Below are 24015 nucleotides of genomic sequence, written 5' to 3'. Positions count from 1 at the left end.
GAGGGATCACATGATCCCTCCCTGTCACTCAGTGCTCTCTCTCTGCAACTATCGTTGCAGAGACAGAGAGGGGATCTGTGTGCGCATGTCCAGTTCTTGGAACTGGACAAGTGCAATTGAAGAGTGAAGAGAAGACCCGGAGACAGCACTTCCGAAGAGGGGGGTAAGTATGATTTTTTTTATCACTGAAACAGCAGTTTTTCGGAACTGCTCTTTCTGTGCAGGGCTGTACAGAAATGTGAGAAGTAGTTCAATCCTTATCATTGCGATAAGGATTGAAAACTACTTTTCACTTTATGTGAATTTTGATAAATGTGCCCCTTAATTAGACAAAAACTCAACGTCATCTGTACAGAAGATCACATATTCATCTTTGACTATTTTTTATTATGGTCATTAATAGTTAGTCATGGTGCATGACATTATTCCTGATGTATCATAAACAAATGTCCGAACGAGTCTGGCAATGTGTATCATTATCGTTTCTTGATCAATGCAGTAATCCTAGGTAACAATAGCTGAGAACTCTCCACGTGCCCTTTCTATAACGTTTTTTTTGTGTCCCTTATTTCAGAATATATTAGTTTCAATGTTTCAATTTACAGCAGCTATAAAACAGTAAAAATGCATTACGTTATTGAAGAGCCACATGTAAGTGCTGGCAGGGTGTCATGATTACTTACTCACAGACCGGTTCTACCCCTCCTCGTCTTGCTGCCCGAGGCGCGATTGGGGAGTACCCTAGCCGGGTCTGCAAAAGATTATCTGCACTAACTACTTGAGTGCTGGAACAGACGGTGGCCCATTGCAATGAGCAGTGGTAGAGTTGCATATTAAGGGTTAAATTGGGGCTGAAGATGAGAACTAAGTTGAACAGCTCAGTGGTTAAAGAGGAACAATTACATTTTGGCACTTAATATCCTAATACCTAATAACATTGTATCTGCATGTTTTAGCAATGAGGTGACTGGGATCAAGTACTGAAGGCTAAATAAAAGTGAGACGGGGCATGCATAAAGCCTCAGTAAAATCAGTTTACAGTTTTCGGGCATGCTGGGGAATGAAGTGAGCTCTGATCTTTTCCTTGTAATATATAAATGACTAAACATTTAAGTCCTACATTCTTCTCCCATCTCCTGGATGTTTGTAAATACATTAGTGGGTTTCACAGATTCTTTACATTAGCCCCTACTGGAGGTAAACAGATGACCACATGACATAATTATGCATTTAAGCATATATTGTCAATTCTAATTTTGATCAATGAACAGAAAGGGAGGTAGTGTTATGTTTTTTGTTTTCATTTGTTTGTCTTTTGATTTGTAGGTGTAGGGATGCAGAACCATATATTTGGTCACCTGCTATCTACATTGCAGCTTACAGGCTACATTTTCAACCAAACACACGCTAGGGTCTGTTTTTTCAGAAGCTAATTAACCTAACAATATGTTTTGTATTTTACATATTATTGTGTATGTATGCAAAGTTAGGCTGTGCTTAGAGAACTAGTTATGTCCCTACTCTCTCAGCTAGACTCCTTGTGGCACAAGTCCTTGCCAATAACAAAAGCCCATGCCAATACCATTCACGCTCACTTTCTTCTTGGCCTCAAAATGCTTTCTTTACAATTCTATACCTAATTTACCAGTCCTGTCCGCATCCCTACAGACTTGGGGTCTTACTCCATTTGTAAACCTATCACCCATGCCCGTTTTAAGAAGCATCACCACCTTCCCACCATGCCTATATACTGCCATTCCTTGCACCTGTTTAAACCATACCTCAACCATCACCTCTCCCTGCCCCTGACTGTTGCCCTTGTATAACATGCATGTGTTCTCAATGCCCACTTTTTACATTTTAGATGTATAATTAATTTTTTCCCATATTTATATAAACTTATAAACTGAAATTGTCTTACTTATTGACTTTTGCCATTTAATTTTTAAATGTTTAAAGTTTAGCAGTTGATCCAAACTAACCTTTACTTAATGCCCTTGACTCGTGTTGCCTGTAACAATCCTACCCATGCTTGATACCTTTCCTTGTACCTCTGCATTCCCGTGTGGATCACGTGACTCACCCACAGGGCAGGTCATTCAAACCTGCTCTATTTAAACCTGGTGCTGACACCTGTTCATTGTCAGTGCAATTTGTTTGCTAGCCTGACTCCATGGACCCCTGTGTATTCTCTGATCCTTGTGTATTCCTGAACTCTCTTGTTGGATTCCCTGTGGGTGAACCTGCTTCATCAACCAAGTGCTGGTATCACTATCGTTGGGACTCTCCTGTTTGCAATTATCTCTATGCATCATTTTACAAGACTTTGTTTATTATGCCAAGTGTGCAGATTCTCAGCATTGTGATATACTGAACTGCCATCTCACCTATACTACTGTACAAGAACTTATTTGATACCTTCTGGGCTGTTCCACTGATGCTGTTATTTCTACACACTGTGGTGATCAGACCCTTACCTTGCATATATGTTGTAGTGTTAATCTCTACTAATTACTGGACCCCTGTGGTATCCTGATCATCGTTACTCACCATCTCTACTGTGTAAAGAACTTTGCTAGTCTCTTTCCTTGTCATGTCTTGTCACAGATAATCACCATCCATGCTGCATACAGACCGCTGCCAAGTACAAAACCATTGCCACACTCTACCGTGGCTAATTAACATATCCTGCTGTCATCTCCATTACTGTGTCTTGTCGTGGCACCCACTACCTGCTGTATATTCATCAGTGCTGCGCTCTGGCGTGGCTACGTCTATTCTGTGCTGGTACAGAACTCTGTTGCCGATTGTCATATCTCAGTGTCTTGTTGTGACGATCTACCAACTCTCGTTATACAGAACCCTGCTGGTATTCAGCTGTGGACTCCTCCTGTGCTCAGAGGGTGCAATACATATTCTCTGTGTTTCATTGATACTTGCATTTATGTCCCTTATATATATTCCTTGTGATTTGCAGCACCGCTGTTCCTTGTGAATAACTAATCTTTTCTTCCTTGTGATGTCGTTGCATTTGTGTTCCATTATTGCCCTTTGTAATGTTATATATGACAATCTGCTTATCTTTAACATCTCATTACAATCGTGCTTCATTGTTTATCATGTGTTGATATGTACTTGTGCTCATATTCTTTGAAGTACTTATTAAGCAGACCCATTGTCTTGTGTTCTTATTCTCTAAGCATTGTATGATCCTCACTCCGCTAAGTCACGTACACAGGCCTACGTGGGAACCGCCCACTATGCCTAATATTATTCCAGTCCATAACATTCCCTTAACTAAGAAATAAAGACATGGGAGGTTTGCTTAGCGGCGAAAGATCACAAAATGTATTGAAATATATAAATGTAAGTGGTGGGAAAAAAGCATGGTCAATCAGCTACTAGCCATTCCACATACCTAACTGATGGCGACCAAACACCCTTGGATGTTTCTAGGCCTTAATGCCTCTTCTACTCCTCATTTGGCTTAGTAGCTAGGACCCGCCTACACACATGGTGCCCTATAACCACCAGAGGGAAGTGCCCCTAATGATGATCCTCTCTTTTTAGGGAGAGTACTTCATTGCCACACAAATGCATCATTTATGGCTGCTGATTAGCATGCTTTCCCGCCACACTGAGGTCCTTCTGAAAGAAAAAACACTGGTTAAACATATAATACAAAGAGTACAAACTATCATTAGAGCCTGGTTGGCAGGGAATTTTCGAGTGACAAGAGGAAGAACACCCCCTATGCATAAACTTGTATAACCTTCCCTTCCCAAGATAACCTCTGGAACTCCTTTTGATTGGCCATCAGGTGATGTATGCACCCAGGCCAGCAGATTGACTCTTGCAGGGAACCAATGCAGAGTCAACCAGTAGCTGGGCACTTTATATGTCTTTGGGGCCCATTTCAAGCTTTCAGTTAGCCGTCTATTTCCCCTGGGGTTGTGCCTGAATATGCAGCAAAAAGAGCAAATATGTCAATAAATATTTATAGTTGCTAGAAAACATGTTATATTGATACATTCATGTATCATTTCTTGCGCACATCTCACATCTCCCATTTGACCAACTCTTGTCAATTAAAAAGAGGTCCCAAACTCACTATTTTGCTTTTGTGCAAAGCACAGTAAATGTACCAACCTGGTAACGCCAACACCCCACCCTGATCTGACCATTGTCCTGAATCTCGTGCGCCTTGTCTTCTTCTGAACAGCCACAATTTTTGTGATTACAATACAATTTGGAGCAAAGAAGGGTATGTGGGTCCATTTTGGGATGAGCAATGTGGGAGATGTCGAGGCTGTTTTGGGGCGGTCTTCTATTTTTTATTTTTATAAAATTAAGGCTAATGTGCTGCTTTGGGTTGCCCATCATTGATTTACAGTCTTGTACAAAATGTATCTATAAAAATCTTCTTGACTTCTATGTTAATTGAAAAACGCTTAAATCCGTAAAGCAGTATAGAGCCTGAGGCTATCAGGGAAAAGGTTGACAATTGCACACTGATCAGCCAAAACATTAAAACCACCAGCCTAATTTTGTGTAGGTCCCCCTCATGCCGCCAAAACTGCTCTGACCCATCAAGGCATGGACTCCACAACACCTCTAAAGGTGTCTTGTGGTATCTGGAACCAAGACGTTAGCAGCAAATCCTGAAATTTGTTAGTTGAGGCTCGATCGGATAGCGATCTGGGGAATTTGTAGGCAAACATTTTGAATTCTTTGTCAAGTTTGTCATACGTTCCTGAACATTTTTTGCAGTGTGGCAGGATGCATTATCCTGCTGAAAGAGGCCACTGCCATCAGGGAATTCCATTTCTGTGAAGGGGTGTACTTGTTTTGCAACAATGGATAGGTAGGTGATATGTGTCAAAGTCACATTCACATAATTACCAGGACCGAAGGTTTCCCAGCAGAATATTGCCTAGATTATCACACAACCTCCATCAGGGTGCCTTCTTCCCATAGTGCAGTGGTCCCAAACGTTTTCAGTTAGCGGCATCCTTAGAATCTCCATAATTTTCTCAAGGTACCCATCTAAAATAATTACCGAGCAGTCCCGTTTTTTAAGTATTTGAGTTAAAATAAAGTAATAAGTATTTAGGTCAGGACAGATATACTTACAAAGTTGTTTGCAAAAATAATATACACAAATCCAAGAGATAAGAATATTTTTATATATTTTTTTTCAATTATATTTCTGTCAAAGAATAATTTACAGTTAATATTAAGAGGAATAAGATCAAATAAAACAACATGTACAAAAATCATCACACTGTGCCCCTTCATCCTCACACTGTCTGCCCCTCTTCATCCACACAATGTCTGTCCCTCTTCATCCACACAATGTCTGCCCCTCTTCATCCACACAATGTCTGCCCCTCTTCATCCACACAATGTCTGCCCCTTCCTTCATTCTTTTGCCCCTCCATTGCTGTTTCCTTTCACCTTCCCCTCTGTTTCTTTACTTACCATACTTGGCCTTCTTTCTTCTATTTTTTCTGCCTTCTCTTCTATTTTCTTACCAATGCGGAGGTGCCCGGGACTCAGCATCCTCCTCTCTCCTGCCGCTTCTCACTGAATATGTCGGTCGTGATGATGTCACGCCCGACATTCAGTGAGAAGTGCGGAGGGGGAGGATGCTGGGTCCCGGGCGCCGCCAGATTGGTAAGTTTTTTGTTTGTTTTTTATTTTGTTTTTTCTTTTGTCCCCGGACCACGGCACCCCTGGGAGCCGCAGCGCACACTTTGGGAACCGCTGCCATAGTGCATCCTGGTGCCATATTTTCCCCAGGTAAAAGACTCATGTGCATCCGGCCAGCCACATGATGTTAAAGAATATGTGATTCATTAGTCTAGGCCACCTTCTTCCATTACTCCATGGTCCAGTTGCCCAGTATAGGTAATAATTATAGGTGCTTTCGGCAGTGGAGAGGGGTCAACATGGGCAGGGCTACGCAGCCCCATACGCCGATAGCTGCAATGCACTGTGTGTTCTGAAAACTTTCTTTAATAGCCAGCATTAACTTTTTCCGCAGTTTGTGCTACAGTCATTTATCTTCTGGGATTGGACCAGACTTGCTAGCCTTCGCTTCCCACACACATCATTGAGCCTTGGGGTCCCATCACCCTTTTGCTGATTCACTGGTTGAAATTTCTTGGATCACTGGATCACTAACCGCTGCATACTGGGAACACTCCCAACACCAGCCATTTTGGAGATGCTCTGACTCGGTCGTCTAGCCATCACAATTTGACATTTGTCAGTCACTCAGACCATTACGCTTGCCCATATTTCCTGCTTCCAACACATCAACTTCAAGAACGGATTGTTCGCTTGTTGCCTAATATATCCCACCCTTTGACAAGTGCTATTGTAATGAGATAATCGATATTATTAACTTCACATGTCAGTGGTTTACATGCTGTGGCTCATCGGTGTATATTTGAGAAGAAAATATCCTTCAACAGAAATTTTCATTACACAACTAAGCTGAATTGATAGTCTTTGAACATGTTCTGGCCAGGGATAGATCAGGTCACTAACGTGTTTCTGAGTTGAACAGCACAGAATCAGCAGATGCTTGACTTTAACTTCAGAAAGAAAGTTGAGGTGCTTAAAGTATTCATCAGTGCCATAACTAGACATTTTAGTGCCCTGGGCGAAACAGAATTTGGTGCTCCCCTACCCCCCGTACCTTTATGGGAGTAGATGCTGCTTCTCAGCGGTTAAGCATCGCCGGTGTCTTCTGTGTGCTGGTGTCTTATGCTCCGTTGCTGCTTAAATGGATCCTGTAATATTGGGGGCCTGTTTGGAAAAGAAATTGTTATTACTGACCTCCTGGAAAGTTGAACAGTGAGTGAAGAATCTAGGTCTCCCTCCCCACAACCAGACAGATTTTAAATCAGTAGCTTTTTCTGTTTAAAAACAAGCCTCCTTCCACCAAATCAGCTCCAGAATCTAATTAATAGCATTTACAGTAAATATCTATTTCCCCCCATATAGCCCCAACATCAAATTAATAGCACCCATGTTTAATAAATGAGCCTCCCCCAACCAGTTCTGACATCTCACTCCTTCTCTCCACCCCCCCCACCAGATCCCTCACTCCTTCTCTCCAGACCCCCCCACCAGACCACTCACTCCTTCTTCTTACCAGACCCCTCCCTCCTTCTTTCCAGACCCCCCCCACCAGACCACTCACTCCTTCTTCTTACCAGACCCCTCACTCCTTCTTTCCAGACCCCCCCCCATTCACTCCACACATCTACCTCTCCAGACCTGGCCCCTGTCCTCTCCAGACCTGGCCCCTGTCCTCTCCAGACCAGGCCCCTGTCCTCTCCACCAGACCTCGCTCCTGTTCTCTCCACCAGACCTCGCTCCTGTTCTCTCCACCAGCCCCCGCTCCTGTTCTCTCCACCAGCCCCCACTCCTGTCCTCTCCACCAGCCCCCGCTCCTGTCCTCTCCACCAGCCCCCGCTCCTGTCCGCTCCAGCCACCGCTACTGTCCTCTCCAGCACTGCAGTATTTTACTCACCTGAGTGTGTCTTCTTCTGTCCTCCTCTTCCTTCTGCGCTGGCTCCTCATCGCCTGTGTTTTGACAGGGTCCTGACGTCATTATTTGTACGTCAGGACGCTGCAAGACCTGGAAGCCGGCACACTCGCGCTGGCTGTCTTCAATGGGAAAAGTAGTCCTGCGATGCCACTTTGCCATTTTACTGGTGATATGTAAAGGGTGGGTGGGTGTTGCGGTCCCAGTAGGCCTTGCACCCTGGGCGGTCGCACCGCCCGCACCACCCTCCTTACAGCTCTGGTATTCATTGCCACATTTGTCTGTGTGCTACATAGAATTACTTTGAACTACTGACAATTGCCATCTTTTGCTGTATCCATTCACTCTAAAAATAGCCAAGCTACTAATTACATGCACAAATATGTCAAGGTTTGGGTCCATATACATAACGTTGGAAGTTTTACACTTGTCTTTCTTTACATTTGTTGGTCCAAGATATTTTGGTATTATCCATTTTCTGCAAAAGGTGGCTAAAAAAGGGTGGTGGCTGTTTGCAGGAAAATATCTTCCCTCCCTATCAGTTATCTTGTATATTTTCAATTTCAATAGAGCACATAGTAAATAGCATATAAAAGCTCAAATCTTAAATACATGTTAGATTAACTGGCTGCTGACTAAAATGGACCCTTGCGTATGTGTTAGAGAATTTAGACTGTAAAGTCCAGAGGTGCAGAGACCTATCTGGATGACAAATATTCTCTGTTTAGCACTGTGTAATTTAGTGGCACTAAATAAATAAACAATAATAGTAATTACAAACATGCAGCTTCTAGACTGCACTACACATTTGTACTCAGTGCATACAACCCTTTACTGTCAAGGTGGCTCAGTGGTTAGCACACCTGCCTCACAGCACTGGGGTTATGAGTTTGATTCCCACACAGGGTCTTATCTGTACGGAGTTTGTATGTTCTCCCTGTGTTTGCGCGACTTTTCTCCAGGTGCTCTGCTGTCCACTCACACTCCAAAAACATACTAGTAATATGTTGGCTGCTGACAATATTAACCCTAGTCTGTAAGAATGCATTAGGAAATTTAGTCTGTAAGCTCCAATGGGGCAGAGACTGATGTAAATGAAAAATTTTCTGTACAGCGCTGCGGAGTTCGTGGCGCTATATAAATAAATGGTGGTGAGGATGAAGGTTTATTGCTTTAATTGTGTATAGATCAACTACTCTCAATCGCCATTATATGAATCCAAAACAAACATTTTTTTCTGAAAAAATACCCCCAGATTTTTGTTGGACAGTCCCGATCCTTGTCCATACAGATTGTAATTTAACATTGTGTGATTCTACACTTTTCATGGATCAAAGAGATGGCCATTTGTTTCTAATTTAAAGCTGCTAATTGTTCCATACCTCACAGCTGTCCTGATTTTAGGAGGGACAGTCTCAATTTGTTCCACATCCCGATCTGGACAGCTTTTTGCCGCGGGTGGGAAATTTGGGAGGTATGTCTCATTCACTGCAGCTCTGTATGGCAATGCAGCAGTGAACGGGTGCAGCACACACTGGTGCGAACAGGCAATGGTGGAGAAGGGAGAAGATGATTGGGCAGCCTAGCACTTCAAAAGCGATAGGCACACACCCCATTGTGACATTGCACACCATCGTCCCAATTAAAGAAAAGGCAAATTTGGGAGGTATGCTGTTGATTTACATAACAGAAGACAATCCATATGTTTCATGTTGTTTACGTCCCAAAATTGTTGTTCAAACCGATAATTAATTTTGCCAGATGTTATAAACACATGCAACTTGTTTCAGTTTACATTTATTTGCAATTAAAAAAAGTGAATTTGATTTATCAAATATCCATGCTCTGCTAGTATAAGCTACCAGTCCTTGCTTCAAAAAATTGGACAATTTAAACTGTACACTCTATATTTGAATAAACCTGAAGCAGCCAAGCAGTCAGACAGCTTTCACTGAATTATTTTGCCATTTGTTGGTCAGTTTGGATTTAAGAGACTTTTGGCAGGCGATGTGTAAAATACTTTCATAAGATACATTGTGGCTTTGTATCATTAACAGATCATTTTCGGGAAATAAAAAAAAGAGCCAAGGACTTCCCAAAGGAGCTAAAAATTTCCTCTTGAGACCAATTTTACTGAAGCAAATAGAGACTGAAAAAAATTAAAGTCTATGCAACTTATGGAGTATTTTACTTAGCAGACTTCCGAGAGAGTATGGCAACTTCCCTAAAGCCGGCGGGTAGAGGAGGTGGTAGGTGAAACCCAGCTATGATCATGCTCCGCCAACCACATTCATGTCCTCACCATCCAATATGAATCCTACATGTCCCAACTTTACAGAGCAACAATTCACACCCACCAGAGGGGAATCTGAAAAGTCAGCCCCCATAGGTTATCTTAAAACCCTCTGACTTATCTATACCATGCAATATCTTAACAAGCGAAAGTTAAAAAAATTTAATAATTATTTAAAGTATGTTATATTCTACAAAGGTTCAATGAAAACTGTTCAACACATTGTTGCATGCTATATCTAATATAACTAAATAGTGTGTAGATTATGATATATTACCTACTCCACCCTACTTTTATTTTCAGATTTGAAGCACAGTAAGTCTGGAATACATCCTATTATGTATAATGTACGTTTAAACTGCATTTGAGGCTTCCATAGTCCTGCCCTCTCCTGGCCAATGGTAGCATCACGTCCCCAACACCACCCTTTCTCATTATTTATACAAAGGTGTGGTTATGTCCTGCTGGGACAACACCAAGGAACATACAACAGTACGCTGAGAGTACCACAGTGCCCATCCAAGCTGCTATTTGCAATTATAGTTCACTATAAGAACATACCATAACTGAATCGCTATCGATGTCTGTCGCACTGTACAGAGAACTCCCTCACATCAGTCACCGTCCCATTGGAGCTTATAGTCTATATTCCCTAGCATACACACAGACTGAGAGAGACTAAGGTCAATTTAATAGCAGCCAATTAACCTACTGGCATGTTTTTGGAGTCTTGATGCGGTTCCTACGGTGATTCAATGATGGTACACCAGCACAACCTGTTGGTTGGCCAGATATTGTTACAGTTGAGTTTAACAATTGTTACGGTTAGGCTTCAATGTTGGATTTGGGTTTAGCACAGTGACTGCGACAAATCTTTGGGCAAGCTGCTAAGTCCTTTGTCTTACTATATAAATATGTTCAGGCAAAGTTGCCTTTATACCTGGGTCAAGCTGTTACTGAAGTCAAGTGATCCTGATGCCAGAGCAATGAAGCATTCATGTCTGCCAGACCTCTGAAGTTGACTCCCGGCCAAGTAGTTTAGCCCTATAGACAATCAGTATAAATTCCCAGCAAATTTGAGTCCTGTAGACTGTATTGGCAACTGCTGGCTAAGCTGCAGCTGCGATGTTCTCATTTAGCTGGTCCCTGCTGCTCTGCCAATGCTATCTACCAAGATGATAGGAGCCTCAACCTACTCCAGTAGGTACACCAGGTGAACAGATCCATGAGCAGCTCCCAATGGAGTAGAGTTTTCCAGTAGCAAGATATTATGAAGAAGATGTGTCTGAGTTGCAAGATTTGGAGCAGGAACGAATATGTAGCTGGTAAGAGTCTATACTCTAGCTCAAACTCTCATCTTGAATGTTATTGGCCCCCAAATCTATATTGTACATTCCGATGAATAAAAGCAAAGAGGTTCTGGCAGTCAGGGTGTAGAGGAACAGAAAAGAAAGCAGAACAGAGGTCAATTACAGTGAAATGGGTAGTAGAAGGAGGGATATGCATCAGAATGACAGCTGGATTGGGCAGTATGGAGAATTGGCCCTCAACTATTTTGTTAATCCCCCTTAAATCCTGTACTAGTCTATAGCCCCGCTCCCCACTGTTCTTGACATGGCAATTGGGATTATTGGCTATGGGAGTAGTACATATTAAAATACCTTGCTGTAACAGCCTTTCAATAGCAGGAAAAACCTCAAATGCAACTTCAGTTATCAGTACGTCATGCACTTCTTAGCATTATTTTTTGGCATATCTAAAACACTCCTTCAGCAGTACAATATATAATTCATCTCAATTTGCACAACAAATCCGGTGGTAGTCACTTCACCGACTACCCAAAACCCGGCACAAATGTTCCCAACATGATCACTCCGATAGTCCTCTTACCTACAGTGTGGTGATCTTGACTGCTTGTAAAATAGACTTCAAAAAATTATGGATAATCAACATGCCATCGGTCGAAAATCACGTCATTTTACAGAGCGACACTAACTATGTTGGTATTAATATGCTCATTTAGGGAGGCGCCGCATTTATAATTTTTTTTCTTACAAAGCATTTTCCATTGTAGATGCGGTGCCTCCTTAAATGAGCAACAAATAAAAACATTGTCAGTGCACTCTGTAAAGTGACATGATTTTCGATGAACGGCATGTTGATTCGCCGCAATTGTTTGAAGTCTTTTTTACAAGCATTCGAGATCACCACACTGCAGGTAAGATGACTATCGGAGTGATCATGTCGGAAACATTTGTGCCGGGTTTTGGGAAGTCGGCGTATAGTACCCAACCCCAACAAATCTTGGTCAATTAGGCTAGTAGGCCACAAGTTGTCAATGGGATTAGGGTCTGGGGAGTTTCGTAGCCATGAACCCCAAAGTTTGATGTTTTGATCCCCAAGCCACTTGGTTATCACTTTTGCCTTATGGCAAGGTGCTCCATCATGCTAGAAAAGGCATTGTTCATCACCAAACTGTTCTTGGATGGTTGTGAGAAGTTGCTCTTAGAGAATGTTTTGGTATCATTCTTTATTCACTCCCTTGGCTGAGAAGCAACTCCACACATGAATGGTCTCAGGATGCTTTACTGGTGGCATGACACAGGACTGATGATAGCGCTCACCTTTCCTTCTCCGGACAAGCATTTTCCAGTGAAAATTACTTTACCTACCAGAATATCAGTCAATACCTGATGTTTTTCCTGGAGAGAAGTGGCTTCTTTGCTGGCCTTCTTGACACCAGGCCATCCTCCAAAAGTCTTCACCTCCCTGTGTGTGCAGATGCACTCACACCTGCCTGCTACCATTCCTGTGCAAGCTCTGAATTGATGGTGCCCCGATCCAGCAGCTGAATCAACTTTAGGAGACGGTCTTGGTAGACATTCTTGGATGTCCTGAAGCCTTCTTCACAACTATTGACCTCTCTCCTGAAAGTTCTTGATGGTCCAGTAAATGGTTGATTTGAGTGCAATCTTACTAGCAGCAACATCCTTGCCTTTCAAGCCTTTTTTGTGCAAAACCCGTGTTTCCATGTAGATAACCATGGTTAACAGAGGAAGAACAATGATTTCAAGCACCACCCTCCTTTTAAAGTTTCCAGTCAGTTATTCTAACACAATTAGCATGACAGAGTAATCTCCAGCCTTGTCCTCGTCAACACTCTAACCTGTGTTAACGAGAGAATTACTGACCTGATACTTTTGTTGCAGGGCTGAAATGCAATGGAAATGTTTTAGGGATAAAGTTCATTGCCATGGCAAAGAGGGACTTTGAAATTATTTGCAATTCATCTGATCCATCTTCATGGCATGCTGGAGTATATGCAAATTACCGTCATAAAAACTGAGAAAGCAGACTTTGTGAAAAATAATATTTGTGTCATTTCAAAGCTTGTGGCCATGACTGTACTTGTAAATTTAATTTATTCCCTTCAATGGTAATTTCCACATTTGGCTCCATATCATGCCTACTAATTAACTGTAGTGGTAGTAGTTTATTGTGGCCTTACTACTACTTCTAACTAACTACTACTCCTGACTACTTTACCTGCTTCAGACCCCTGATCCCCGCCCACCACTGACCACCCGCTCCATTATCGTGGCCACTGCCTCCTGTTCCAGCTGCTCTACGGCCGCCATAGATAAACCTTTACTACGTTGAGCTTAAGACCTGGGGGCATTCAAGTACCTGTGAGCACACTCAGCTGTACGGGAAAGCCGGCTGCTAAAGGTGAAGACCTCATTACCTATTATTCTAAAAGTTTATCTTGGTAGCCTGCACCCATAACACTATTTTCATGCTTTCTGGTTTTGAAATGAGTGATTCTAAAGCTTTCAACCACCTCCCTGCGTGTAGCCATCTTTTGTGTACTTAACCCAGGTATGCTCACCTTATTATGGTGACCATGCATTGTGGCCACCACTCCCTCATGCCCTGGTCGGCATTTGCGACATGTGGTACATGGACAATAGTGGCATCTCATGGAGGGATAATTTTCTCACTCACATTTATTTCTGCCCATTTGAGGAATTACAGGGTACAATTTCATAGTCTTGGTGATGTAAAGCAGCGGTGGTGCATTGTGAATTGCTCAATTCTTCTCTCTCACATCGTCACAGCTCAAAACATTCTATTTGTTTTAATCTTTGTTTTCTAGATTTTAATCCACCGATTTTAATATTGCCACTTTGTAAAGTTTATTTATCAAATATACCAACAATAGAGAATGGTCTGACATACTCTTCCATCATTTTCACCCATTGCTCTGCGTATACAATTGGGTTGAGTCCATATTTGGTGTCCATAATATAAATTGCCAAATCTACCCGCAACCTAACACCCACCTTCATGGAGATCTACTGATCTCTCCAAGCATCAAAAGTGTCTCCTGACTTGGATCGGATCCCATGGCTGCCTTACTAGATTTCTTCACACAGCAGCTACAGTCACAATGGGTAGGTAGGTTTTAACACGAATGCTGGCTCTGTATCCTTTAATTATTGATGAATACAGATTCTAACCACGCCTACGTTTCTGCGAGGCCCACGACTCCTGACATCTCAAGACAGACAATCACAATCTTTTATCCCTGGCCAACTGGCTTTAGTGCATGCCTGTGTCTCATACACACAGTTGCAGTATTCTCATCTAACCTACCCTGTCATACCCAAGCAAGCTGGACAAGTTCCCTGCACTTACCTAACACTATCTATCCCTATCACTTCTATATGGACACCATTAAACAAATATACAACTTCAGAATGCAAAACAAATAAGCATGAAATTCAAGTAGCACACTCAGAAACTACACTTACAAATTCAATTCATAACGCACTATTGACCATAAACATTTTACTTCATCCTTTCATACAATGTGCTAGTAAATCTCTTTTTCTGCTACTTTCAATATCAATTTACAACTAGCAAGTAAATCGGTATATAAATGATTCATTGCTATGGCAACCACAATAAAAGAGAAAAAACGTAAGAGTTTGTAACGTAACAAGTAATTTGAATATTTTATGAATCAATAATCTAACATGCCTCCCTATGCAAGAGTAACAGCCATACAATAAGATATCGGACTATACCACAATTTACTTTGTCCCAAGTTGCTTTCAGCAACTTTACAACTCACAAAGAAGGATATTTGATTTACCAATATCAGATAGTAAAAAGTAAAAATGTAAAAAAACTAATTTTCTTACCTTTAGTAGATGCATCTCCACCCTTTATTGGTACATCAAAATCTGGAGGCCCGTGAGTTTGGAAGTTGAGAGAGTCCGTTTCCACCAGCCCCCACTTAATTAAACGATTTATTAAGATGCAAGATGCATACTTAAAACAAACAGATTTACAATAATAATCAGATGCAGGAAAAAGGGAAAAACATATATTTTTGTTATGTATCGCCAAGATTGGCCTGCACATCTAGCCTAGCACAAGACTGTCTCTGGGATACTCTGCCTTCAATGGTCAGAGTAATACAATTTATTCATTGGGATAGTGTCATAAATTATATTTTTGCCAACATCAATTTTAGGTACACATGTCCTACAAGGACAATGGTAATTGTTACAATATTGATTTTAGGATAAGAACTAGTGAATTTAGCACAAACGAAGACAATGAGAATTGTGTATCTAACCAAATGCAATGGTGAATGTAGAAAAGTGAGAGGCAATAAAGAATGCTTCACATCCCAAGTTAATGTTGAATCTAGACTCAGTGAATGAATATTGGTAAAGCTTAAGTATATCTAATATCTAGGTTAGTATAGCCTTGGAATTGATTGTTTTTGAGTAAATACCAAATTCAATGTGAGAGCAATTCTCATTGTCCTAAGACCTGTCAGGCGCCGTCCCTCCTACATCATCACAGACCTTCCTTCCAGCGATGGGTAAAATACCATTTGGGTTGTCATTGACAGGTTCTCTAAGATGGCCCACTTTGTCCCGTTATGTGGTCTGCCATCTGCTAGCGGTCATCTTCATTAAAGAATTTTTTAGGATCCATGGATGTCTTAGAGAGATCATCTCCGACAGGGGGGTTCAATTAATTTCCCGTTTTTCAAGATCATTTTGTAAACGTTTAGTCATGGACTTAAAGTTCTCTTCCGGGTATCACCCCCAAACCAACGGCCAAAGAGAGCGAATAAATCAGGACCTAGAGACCTTCCTTCTGTGCTTTTCTTCAGAGAGCCAAAACAACTGGTCTCAGCCCCTTCCGTGGGCCGAATTTTCTCATAACCAGCATGTCCATGAGTCTAAGGGATTTTCTCCTTTTTTTTTCATTGTGTTTGAGTCCCATCCTATAACCTTTTGCCATCTTTGACTCGTCCGTTTCAGATGCCGATTCCCTCCTTCAAAAGTTTTCACACATTTGGCCCCGGACAAAAACAAAATTGCTTAAGGCTACTCAGCATCATAAAGCATTTGTTGATCGTCACCGGAGACCTATTCCCATCCTTTCGGTAGGGGATCAAGTGTGGCTATCCACAAGAAACCTAAAGCTCAAAGTACCTGCGATGAAGTTGACACCTCGTTTTATTGGACCCTACCCCATTTCACAGGTTATTAATCCTGTTTATTACAAGTTGAAATTATCTCCATCTCTCAAGTGCCACAATACTTTTCACGTCTCCTAGTTACGACCATTGGTGCTGAACGAATTCTCCTAGCCTTTATCTCACCCTGTACCCATCCAGTCTTCTTCGGGTTAAGAGTATGAGATTAGTCGGATCTTTGATTCTCGCATCCTGCATGTCGCCAACAAATCCTGGTTCACTGGAGGGGTTTCGGTGCTGAGAAAAGGTCCTGGGTGGACATGGTGGATTTACACGCTCCTCGGTTACTCAAAGAATTTCTAAAACAACTGATATAGAAGAGAGGAGGGTATACTGCTTGGCGCCGTCCCTCCGCTCCTTCGAGGCGGCCGTCTGTCACTGCCCACACCGACGGAAGTATCGCGTCTGGTTGCCTGGCCGGATTGCCAGCTCTATTGCACATGCGCGTCCCATTGCCAGGCAACGGGATGCTACTTGGATCGTCAGCGGTGGCCGATGACATCACGCCGCTGGCATCCCTAGTGGCTTCCTGCACTATTTAAGTTTGACTCTAGCACCATGCTGGTACCAGAGTATTAGGTCAATCCTGCACCAGCATCCTTGTTGTTTCTTGGCTAGTTCTGACTATTCCCTGCTGACCCGGCTTGTCTGACCTCTCTATTTGGATTCTCCCTGTGCATTGATTACTTTTGGAAGTTACCGACACAGCTTATCTGACTACTCTCCTGAATTCTTCCCTGTGTGCCTCCATAGCTAGCACGTTGTTGAACCGGCTCACCTGACCACTCTTGTACCTCGCTATACGGCTCAGTAAAGGACCGCGACCTGTGCATCTCCTGCCGCAAAACCCATACCTCCTTGGGGATTCCTGAAGAAGACTAGGAGTTTCCTTAGACTTTACACCTTCTACTCGAGCTGCGTTAACGTTAACAGGTACACCTCGTGTATATTGTGACAAGACCTCTTTCATGACTGGAAGCCTTGGCATTAGAAATGCATATGCATATCCTCTTGCAAAAATATATGGTATCTATGGGTATATAATGGCACAGTGATACTACTACAACAAGTTATGTAATTACATCTCACCGCCATAAAGCAAAATTTAGATTGATTTCACCAACATTTTATTCCATCCTTAATAGGATTATAAATAGAGCTGGGGCGACGATAATCAATTAATTCTGCTGTGTGGTGTCATTGGGGTAGAACTGGGAACACTTGAGCTTGAATATTGGTGGAATATGTCTGACATTTCACAACAAAATGCAAAACCAAATGAGTATTTTTGTGCTACATTAGAAAATTTACAATGAGAATATTAATAAAACATATTTTTATTCAACCTGACCTGCAAACATATGATAGCAATAGTGTTGTGCTAAACACTTGTTGAAGTTAAATAATTGGATGAAGGTGGTAATCAATAATTTCTGTACACTAATATCAGTGGCTATGCGATTAATATGCAATTGAACAATGATCTTGGCAAATAACATGCAATAAGTTTAATGTATTTCAATTAATATAAAATATAATGTGGTGAAGGAGCTAATTAATGTTTACAACATATTAATTACAACGAGTTTGTTCTCTTTCTGGTTGCAATTGCATGAGAACGTTTCTGGTATTATTTATGTAGCGAACACTAGTTATAACTAATATTACTTTTTATATAACAACTAGCACGCCAGAGATACTATAAAATAACTAGTTTATACAGGTCCAGGGGCGGGAAGCTGAGATAGATGACCCCTACATCAAAGAACAATGACCACAGGAATCAACAAATGGGGCGTTGAATTTTTGGGAGGTCATGACCAGGGCCGTCTTTCCCATTGGGCACAATGGGCAGGTGCCCGGGGGCCTTGCAGCCCGGGGGGCCCTTCGGAGGCAGCACAAAAAAAACAAATCTGAAAAAAAAAGAAGAAAATACTTACCTTGTGGTCAGCTGGCAGCTGGCGATCCGGCTCCCTCCATGGTCTCCTTCTCTGTCGGGCTCCGCAATGGATGTCGGGCGGGCGTGATGACGTCACGCTCGACATGCACTGTGAGGAAGAGACCATGGAGGGAGCCGGATTGCCAGCTGACCGCAAGGTAAGTATTTTCTTCTTTCTTTTTTTTCAAGGTTTTTTTTTTTGTGCTGCCTCCGACGGGCCCCCCTGGGCTGCAGGGCCCATATTTATAATGACTTTTTTATATATATATATATATATATATATATATATATATATATATATATATATGTGTATAAATATATATAGGGGCCCCGGTGCACTGCTTTGGCCGGGGGCCCAAAATGTTGTTAAGAGGGCCCTGGTTATGACCCTTCGATCTATGAATGTGGACCATAATACTGTAACTGTGTATCTTTGTGTTGTCACTGCTTTTTATGACTACAGTGTATAAATTGTTCACCTCTGGCTTTGGAAACCAGAGCGTTCTGATAGAAGCTTGTGTTGGTGTCAACTGTGCAAGTGTATGCATGCGATACTTCGCCCTATAACCTATTTTAAGAATAAAACCTTTGTGCTTTGGAACCACAGCGATCACATTGGAGAATCTTTATTTTATACGATACATACATATACTGTCAGTGTGCTGCATATGCAAAAAGATATAAAACAATAAAATGTCAAAAACTATGTAAAGCTGAATTTAGGTGGATTTATTTTGTACAAACAATCTGTAATTAAAGCACATTAGTATTTCAAAGAAAAATTGCATTAACTGAAATATATGATGCTCCAATCTATAAAAGCTTGTAGCTTTATAATTATATATATGTAAGAGAATTAATGCAACATAAATGTATGGTAATTTAAACTGGATGTATTAATTCCCTTTCAGTGGCAGTGTGCAGTGAGTGCTTTTAATAATCTTACTAAACTATACTTTTAATGTCTAAATATTATATGCATACAGGCCTGGCGCTCCCATTAGGCAAGGTTAGGCAGTTGCCTAGGGCACCGGGCTCTGATGGGCGCCACAGATTTAAAATGCATTTATTATTCTACTTTATAACTGTGCGGCGACCGCTGAGCATACCATCCACGGCCGCCGCACAGCTTCATATAGATCCACGGGGAGAGGGGAGGGGCTATGGGTCACCACCACCACCCTCCCCTCCAACAGCTGATGGGGCGCTCCGTCTCCTCCCCTCCACTCACTGACTGTCGGGCGTGACATCATCATCACGGCCCGACAGTGGCAGTGAGGGACGGGACCCGGCGGATTTTGAAATTGTGCCTAGGGCGCCGAGGACCCTAGCATCGGCCCTGTATGCATACAATAATGCTTCCACACACATGGTTTACTACAGAGCCTGGAGTCTGCTCTTGTTCATGTTCCTACCCCCTCATTGGTACTGCGAAGCTTTGATGTTCGTTGATAGAGGTTTGTCCAGGGACATGCTTAGAGGTTCATTCCTGTTTTAAATAATTTGGGTGACTATATCTGTTTACAAATACATCTCTATGGCAGAGGTGATCAACTCCAGTCCAAAAGTACCACCACAAGGTTTTCTTTAATCATGCACAGGTCAGTTCATGTGTTTTGCAGGGTCACAAATTGTCCCTCCTATTTATTCAGACAGAAATACTGAAAACCTGACCTGTTGGCGATACTGGAATTGAGCACCCCTGCTCCATTGGATTAAATGAGTTTATAGTTACTGTACATATATACCATTTTATTGGGTGCTCAGTGACAGATTTGTAGGGATGCAGCCAGCAACTAAAATGATTTAAAAAATATAATAATAAAATGGTTATTGCAATGTTTCATTTTTCAAAAATAATTTTGGTAAACAATAATTTTTCCATTGAATACAATTGATGATCTGATTATTTGGTAAAGTGATAGTGATATTGCATTTAAAGACCTATGAATATTTAATACATATGCCAAGGATTCCACTGCTACAGAAAAACGGACAAATACTCGCTAGGTTAAGGCTAAGTTAGGCTAAGTTACTTTTCCATTTGTGTTGCAGAACAAATAGACATACGATATACATCTTTTATATTTTAATGTTGATATGACTAAAACAAAATAAGTACACCATTGAGCTTTAGATATCTGGTGGAAAATGTACATGTCATCCAAACTCTTCTCTACCGCAGAGCCATGACCTAAAAGGTCCCCTTGCCTTGCCAAGAGTTTGGTCTTGGCTCCCCATGCAGGCAGATCTCTCTAGGGAACACGCGTTACTAGTGCCTCCTTAAAAAGTGCAACAATACAGTATAGTCATCTTGTATACAAAGAATGGCTGCTCCTCAGAGCAGGTAATGATTCGCATACAAACAAAATGTCCTTGGCACATTTGCATATACAAAGAGATGAAGCTCATGTTGAAATGAGTGGTTTGTGCTTTTAGTCTTGGTTGTGGTTGCCAGAATTATTACATAGTGAAATCTCCTTCTGTTCTTATTGATAGAGAGAATATAATAATACCTCTGTCATGTTCCATGTCCTCATTGCTTTGGTTTTGTGTATATCACAAATGAACAAAATATGCCCAGAGCTAGCCTTACTATCTTATTTAAAATATATTTTTAGCCACTGTGTATCATCAATCAAATCCTCCATTACACTTCAGAGTAAGTTACATTACAGCAAACTGCCTTGCTTCTCCTTTGAACAACAATTAATCATGTCGCCTTGATTCGCAAACTCAGCACATCTTTGATATTATTTAGACAGAGTGAGGATTTCACTGGACATGATGTAAAGAGCATCTGTGAAGTAGTTTTAAAGACATCATCATCATTTATTTATATAGCACCACCAATTCCACTGCGCTGTACAGCGAATATATAATAATGTTTTTTGGGTCACTCACATCAGTCCTTGCCCCATTAGAGCTTACAATCTAAATTCCCTAACATACACACACCCTGAGAGAAACTAAGGTCAATTTAATAGCAGCCAATTAACCCACTAGTATGTTTTTAAAGTGTGGGAGAAAACCGTAGCACCTGGAGGAAACCCATGCAAACACGGGGAGAACATACAAACTCCACAGAGATAAGACCATGTTTGAAAATCGAACTCATAACACCAGTGCTGTGAGGCAACCACAGCACTGAGCCACTATGCTGCCCAAATATTATTTACCTTTGTTTACACAAAATATACTGGAAGAAAGGGTGGCGCCCATCCTTAATTCTATTACTTAGATGAAAATAGAGATAATATAGTTTCTGTATTCTGTATTTCTGTTACCTGTTTGTCTTACTGAAAAAGTAACGACTAATGTTCTCTTACAGTATACTAAGTAGACTTGTAAAATGGACTTTGCATTAAAGATTCCAGTTAAATGGACTCTGCATTGGTTAACCGAACCTCGGATGCTAGTCTGTATTATGACTGAGTACATTGAGCTGTATTATATGTTGGGCATTCGGGCTCCATAACATGATTACCTGTATAACATGCTTGCATCACGTTGTGCAGAGTGCTTCATCCATACACGGCAATTTGTAGACTGGACCCTTATTTATCCATATGGCCATCAGTTGTTCATGCATCTGGGGCCTATGAAAATTCGTCCTGAGGTCATCTGTTCTAACAGAAACTCATTTAATTTTATTGTTGTGACGCAGTCACATGCACAGTATAGGCACATTTTTTTTTACAAGGTATGATTTCCCAGCATGTAATAACATATAATAAACAAGTTAACCCGTGCATGATACTCATGCATTCTAGTCAAATCAAGCTACTTAAGGTGTTAAAAAGGTTCTTGTCATGCATTTGGGCCTAGCCCAGGCCTCCTAGGGGAAGAGCATTACTTCCCGACACAAGCGCCCTTTTTTAACGTGGTTTTGTCCACATGTCACCACCTCATCATTTTTCTCCATCACCTCATCCTTCATCTTCATCGCCACATCCTTCATCAAGCTACTTAAGGTGTTAAAAACTCCCCACTGTCACCCCCAGCAAGCACCAACCACTCCCAACTGTCACTTCTCCTTCAAGAAATATATAGGTCAGTGTATAACTCTGCCCAGCAGGTGGCGCTGCAGCTTGTTTTTTTTTTTTTCACACACGCCACTAGGCATTTATATAGTAGATATGATAAAAATACAAAAAATCTAATTAAAGTCTTTAAAATAATAATATTTTCTGCTTATTGATATATGGCTTATTTGCTTCCTTCAATGTATAATCTTTTGATGATCACACACACTTATGGCCATATTTATCAATGTGCAGATGATTTTCTACCACCACTTAATAACAGATTTTGTATGGCTGTGATATCGTAATTTATCAGTCAAAATTTTTCAGAAGCACACAGCTACCTCTGCGATAGTGTCCAAGAGCAGTAAGGCTTAACTTACAGTGTCGAACATCCCAGTTTCTTGGGATACGGGCATACATGACCCAGCTAGCCAGTTCCTGCATGCACTGGGGGGCTGATAGCTCAGACTTGAGCTTTCAGTTCCGCTAAGTGACAACAACAAAAAATTTACTAAAAATAGATGCAAAAATATAACAACATGTTTAAAAATTGTTAATTGATAAAATGCTTTATTTAAATAAACCTGAGATGTCAATAGCAGAAGAAGGTTTGCAGCAGTACATGTCCTACCACGATCCTTGTTAAATAGGCTTCCAGGAAGCAATGGCCAGAAAATACCCAGTGAATCTTATCGCTTGTGGGGCTTATCTCCAGCAATAGAAGTTCTCTCACTGGCATTAACCGCTTGATAGATTGGGTGAAATTAAAAAAAATGGGTACCGTAATGTGCTTCAACAAAAATAACCCCCCTTTATTCTTTTGTATACAAAAAAAAAATCTCTGTTTGATAAATAGACCCCTTAGTCACTTACAGCAGATAAAGTTTTGGCATTGTTTCACCAGTTACCAGCACTGGTATTTCACTGCTAAACCTTCAGACACAAAACAGCTTAGAATCTGATTTTAAGGTCTTCAAAGCTATTACATTTCTGACTCAGTGAATGATTTAATATGGTTAGCAGACAGGCCATCCATATTGGGAACAAAGGCAGGAAAGAGATATTTATAACAGTGATTCCCCACAGGCTGCACTGTGCGTTGTGCTGTCCCTAATTCAATAGGCTCTTACTGTATATCTGTATTCCTCCACATCACTAATACAGTATTGCAAAATGGACTAAATTAGAATTCAATTTATCAAAATATACGGTAATATAATCTGTTGATGGGAAATATGACAATGAAGCTTCATTTTTGGTTAAATGCAGTAAAGATCAGCATGGATGAGTAAGTCCTGAAACTTACATTTTTAGATATAAGCCATGAAGTTAGAAAACACATTGTTCAGTGGAACCCTGACATTCCAGTTCTGTGTTAGCTCTACTCCAACCTACTGCAGGAGTGAAAGAAAGAATGGTGGGAATATTTAGTTAAATATAAACATTCTATTACTGGGCTGAATTATGTACATCAACCAACTACACAGCTGTTGCTATGTTGAATGAACTCTCAGTTGTGACAGTTGGCATGTGGAAAGCACTATATACTGTGTATACAACATGAAGATGCTAGAACACAATTGTTTCATGTCTTTTTAACAAGACGGATGATCTGAGCTCATTCTTTGT

Source organism: Mixophyes fleayi, chromosome 4, assembly GCF_038048845.1.
Source record: "Mixophyes fleayi isolate aMixFle1 chromosome 4, aMixFle1.hap1, whole genome shotgun sequence".
NCBI lineage: Eukaryota > Metazoa > Chordata > Amphibia > Anura > Limnodynastidae > Mixophyes > Mixophyes fleayi.
This window is presented reverse-complemented; position numbering follows the sequence as displayed.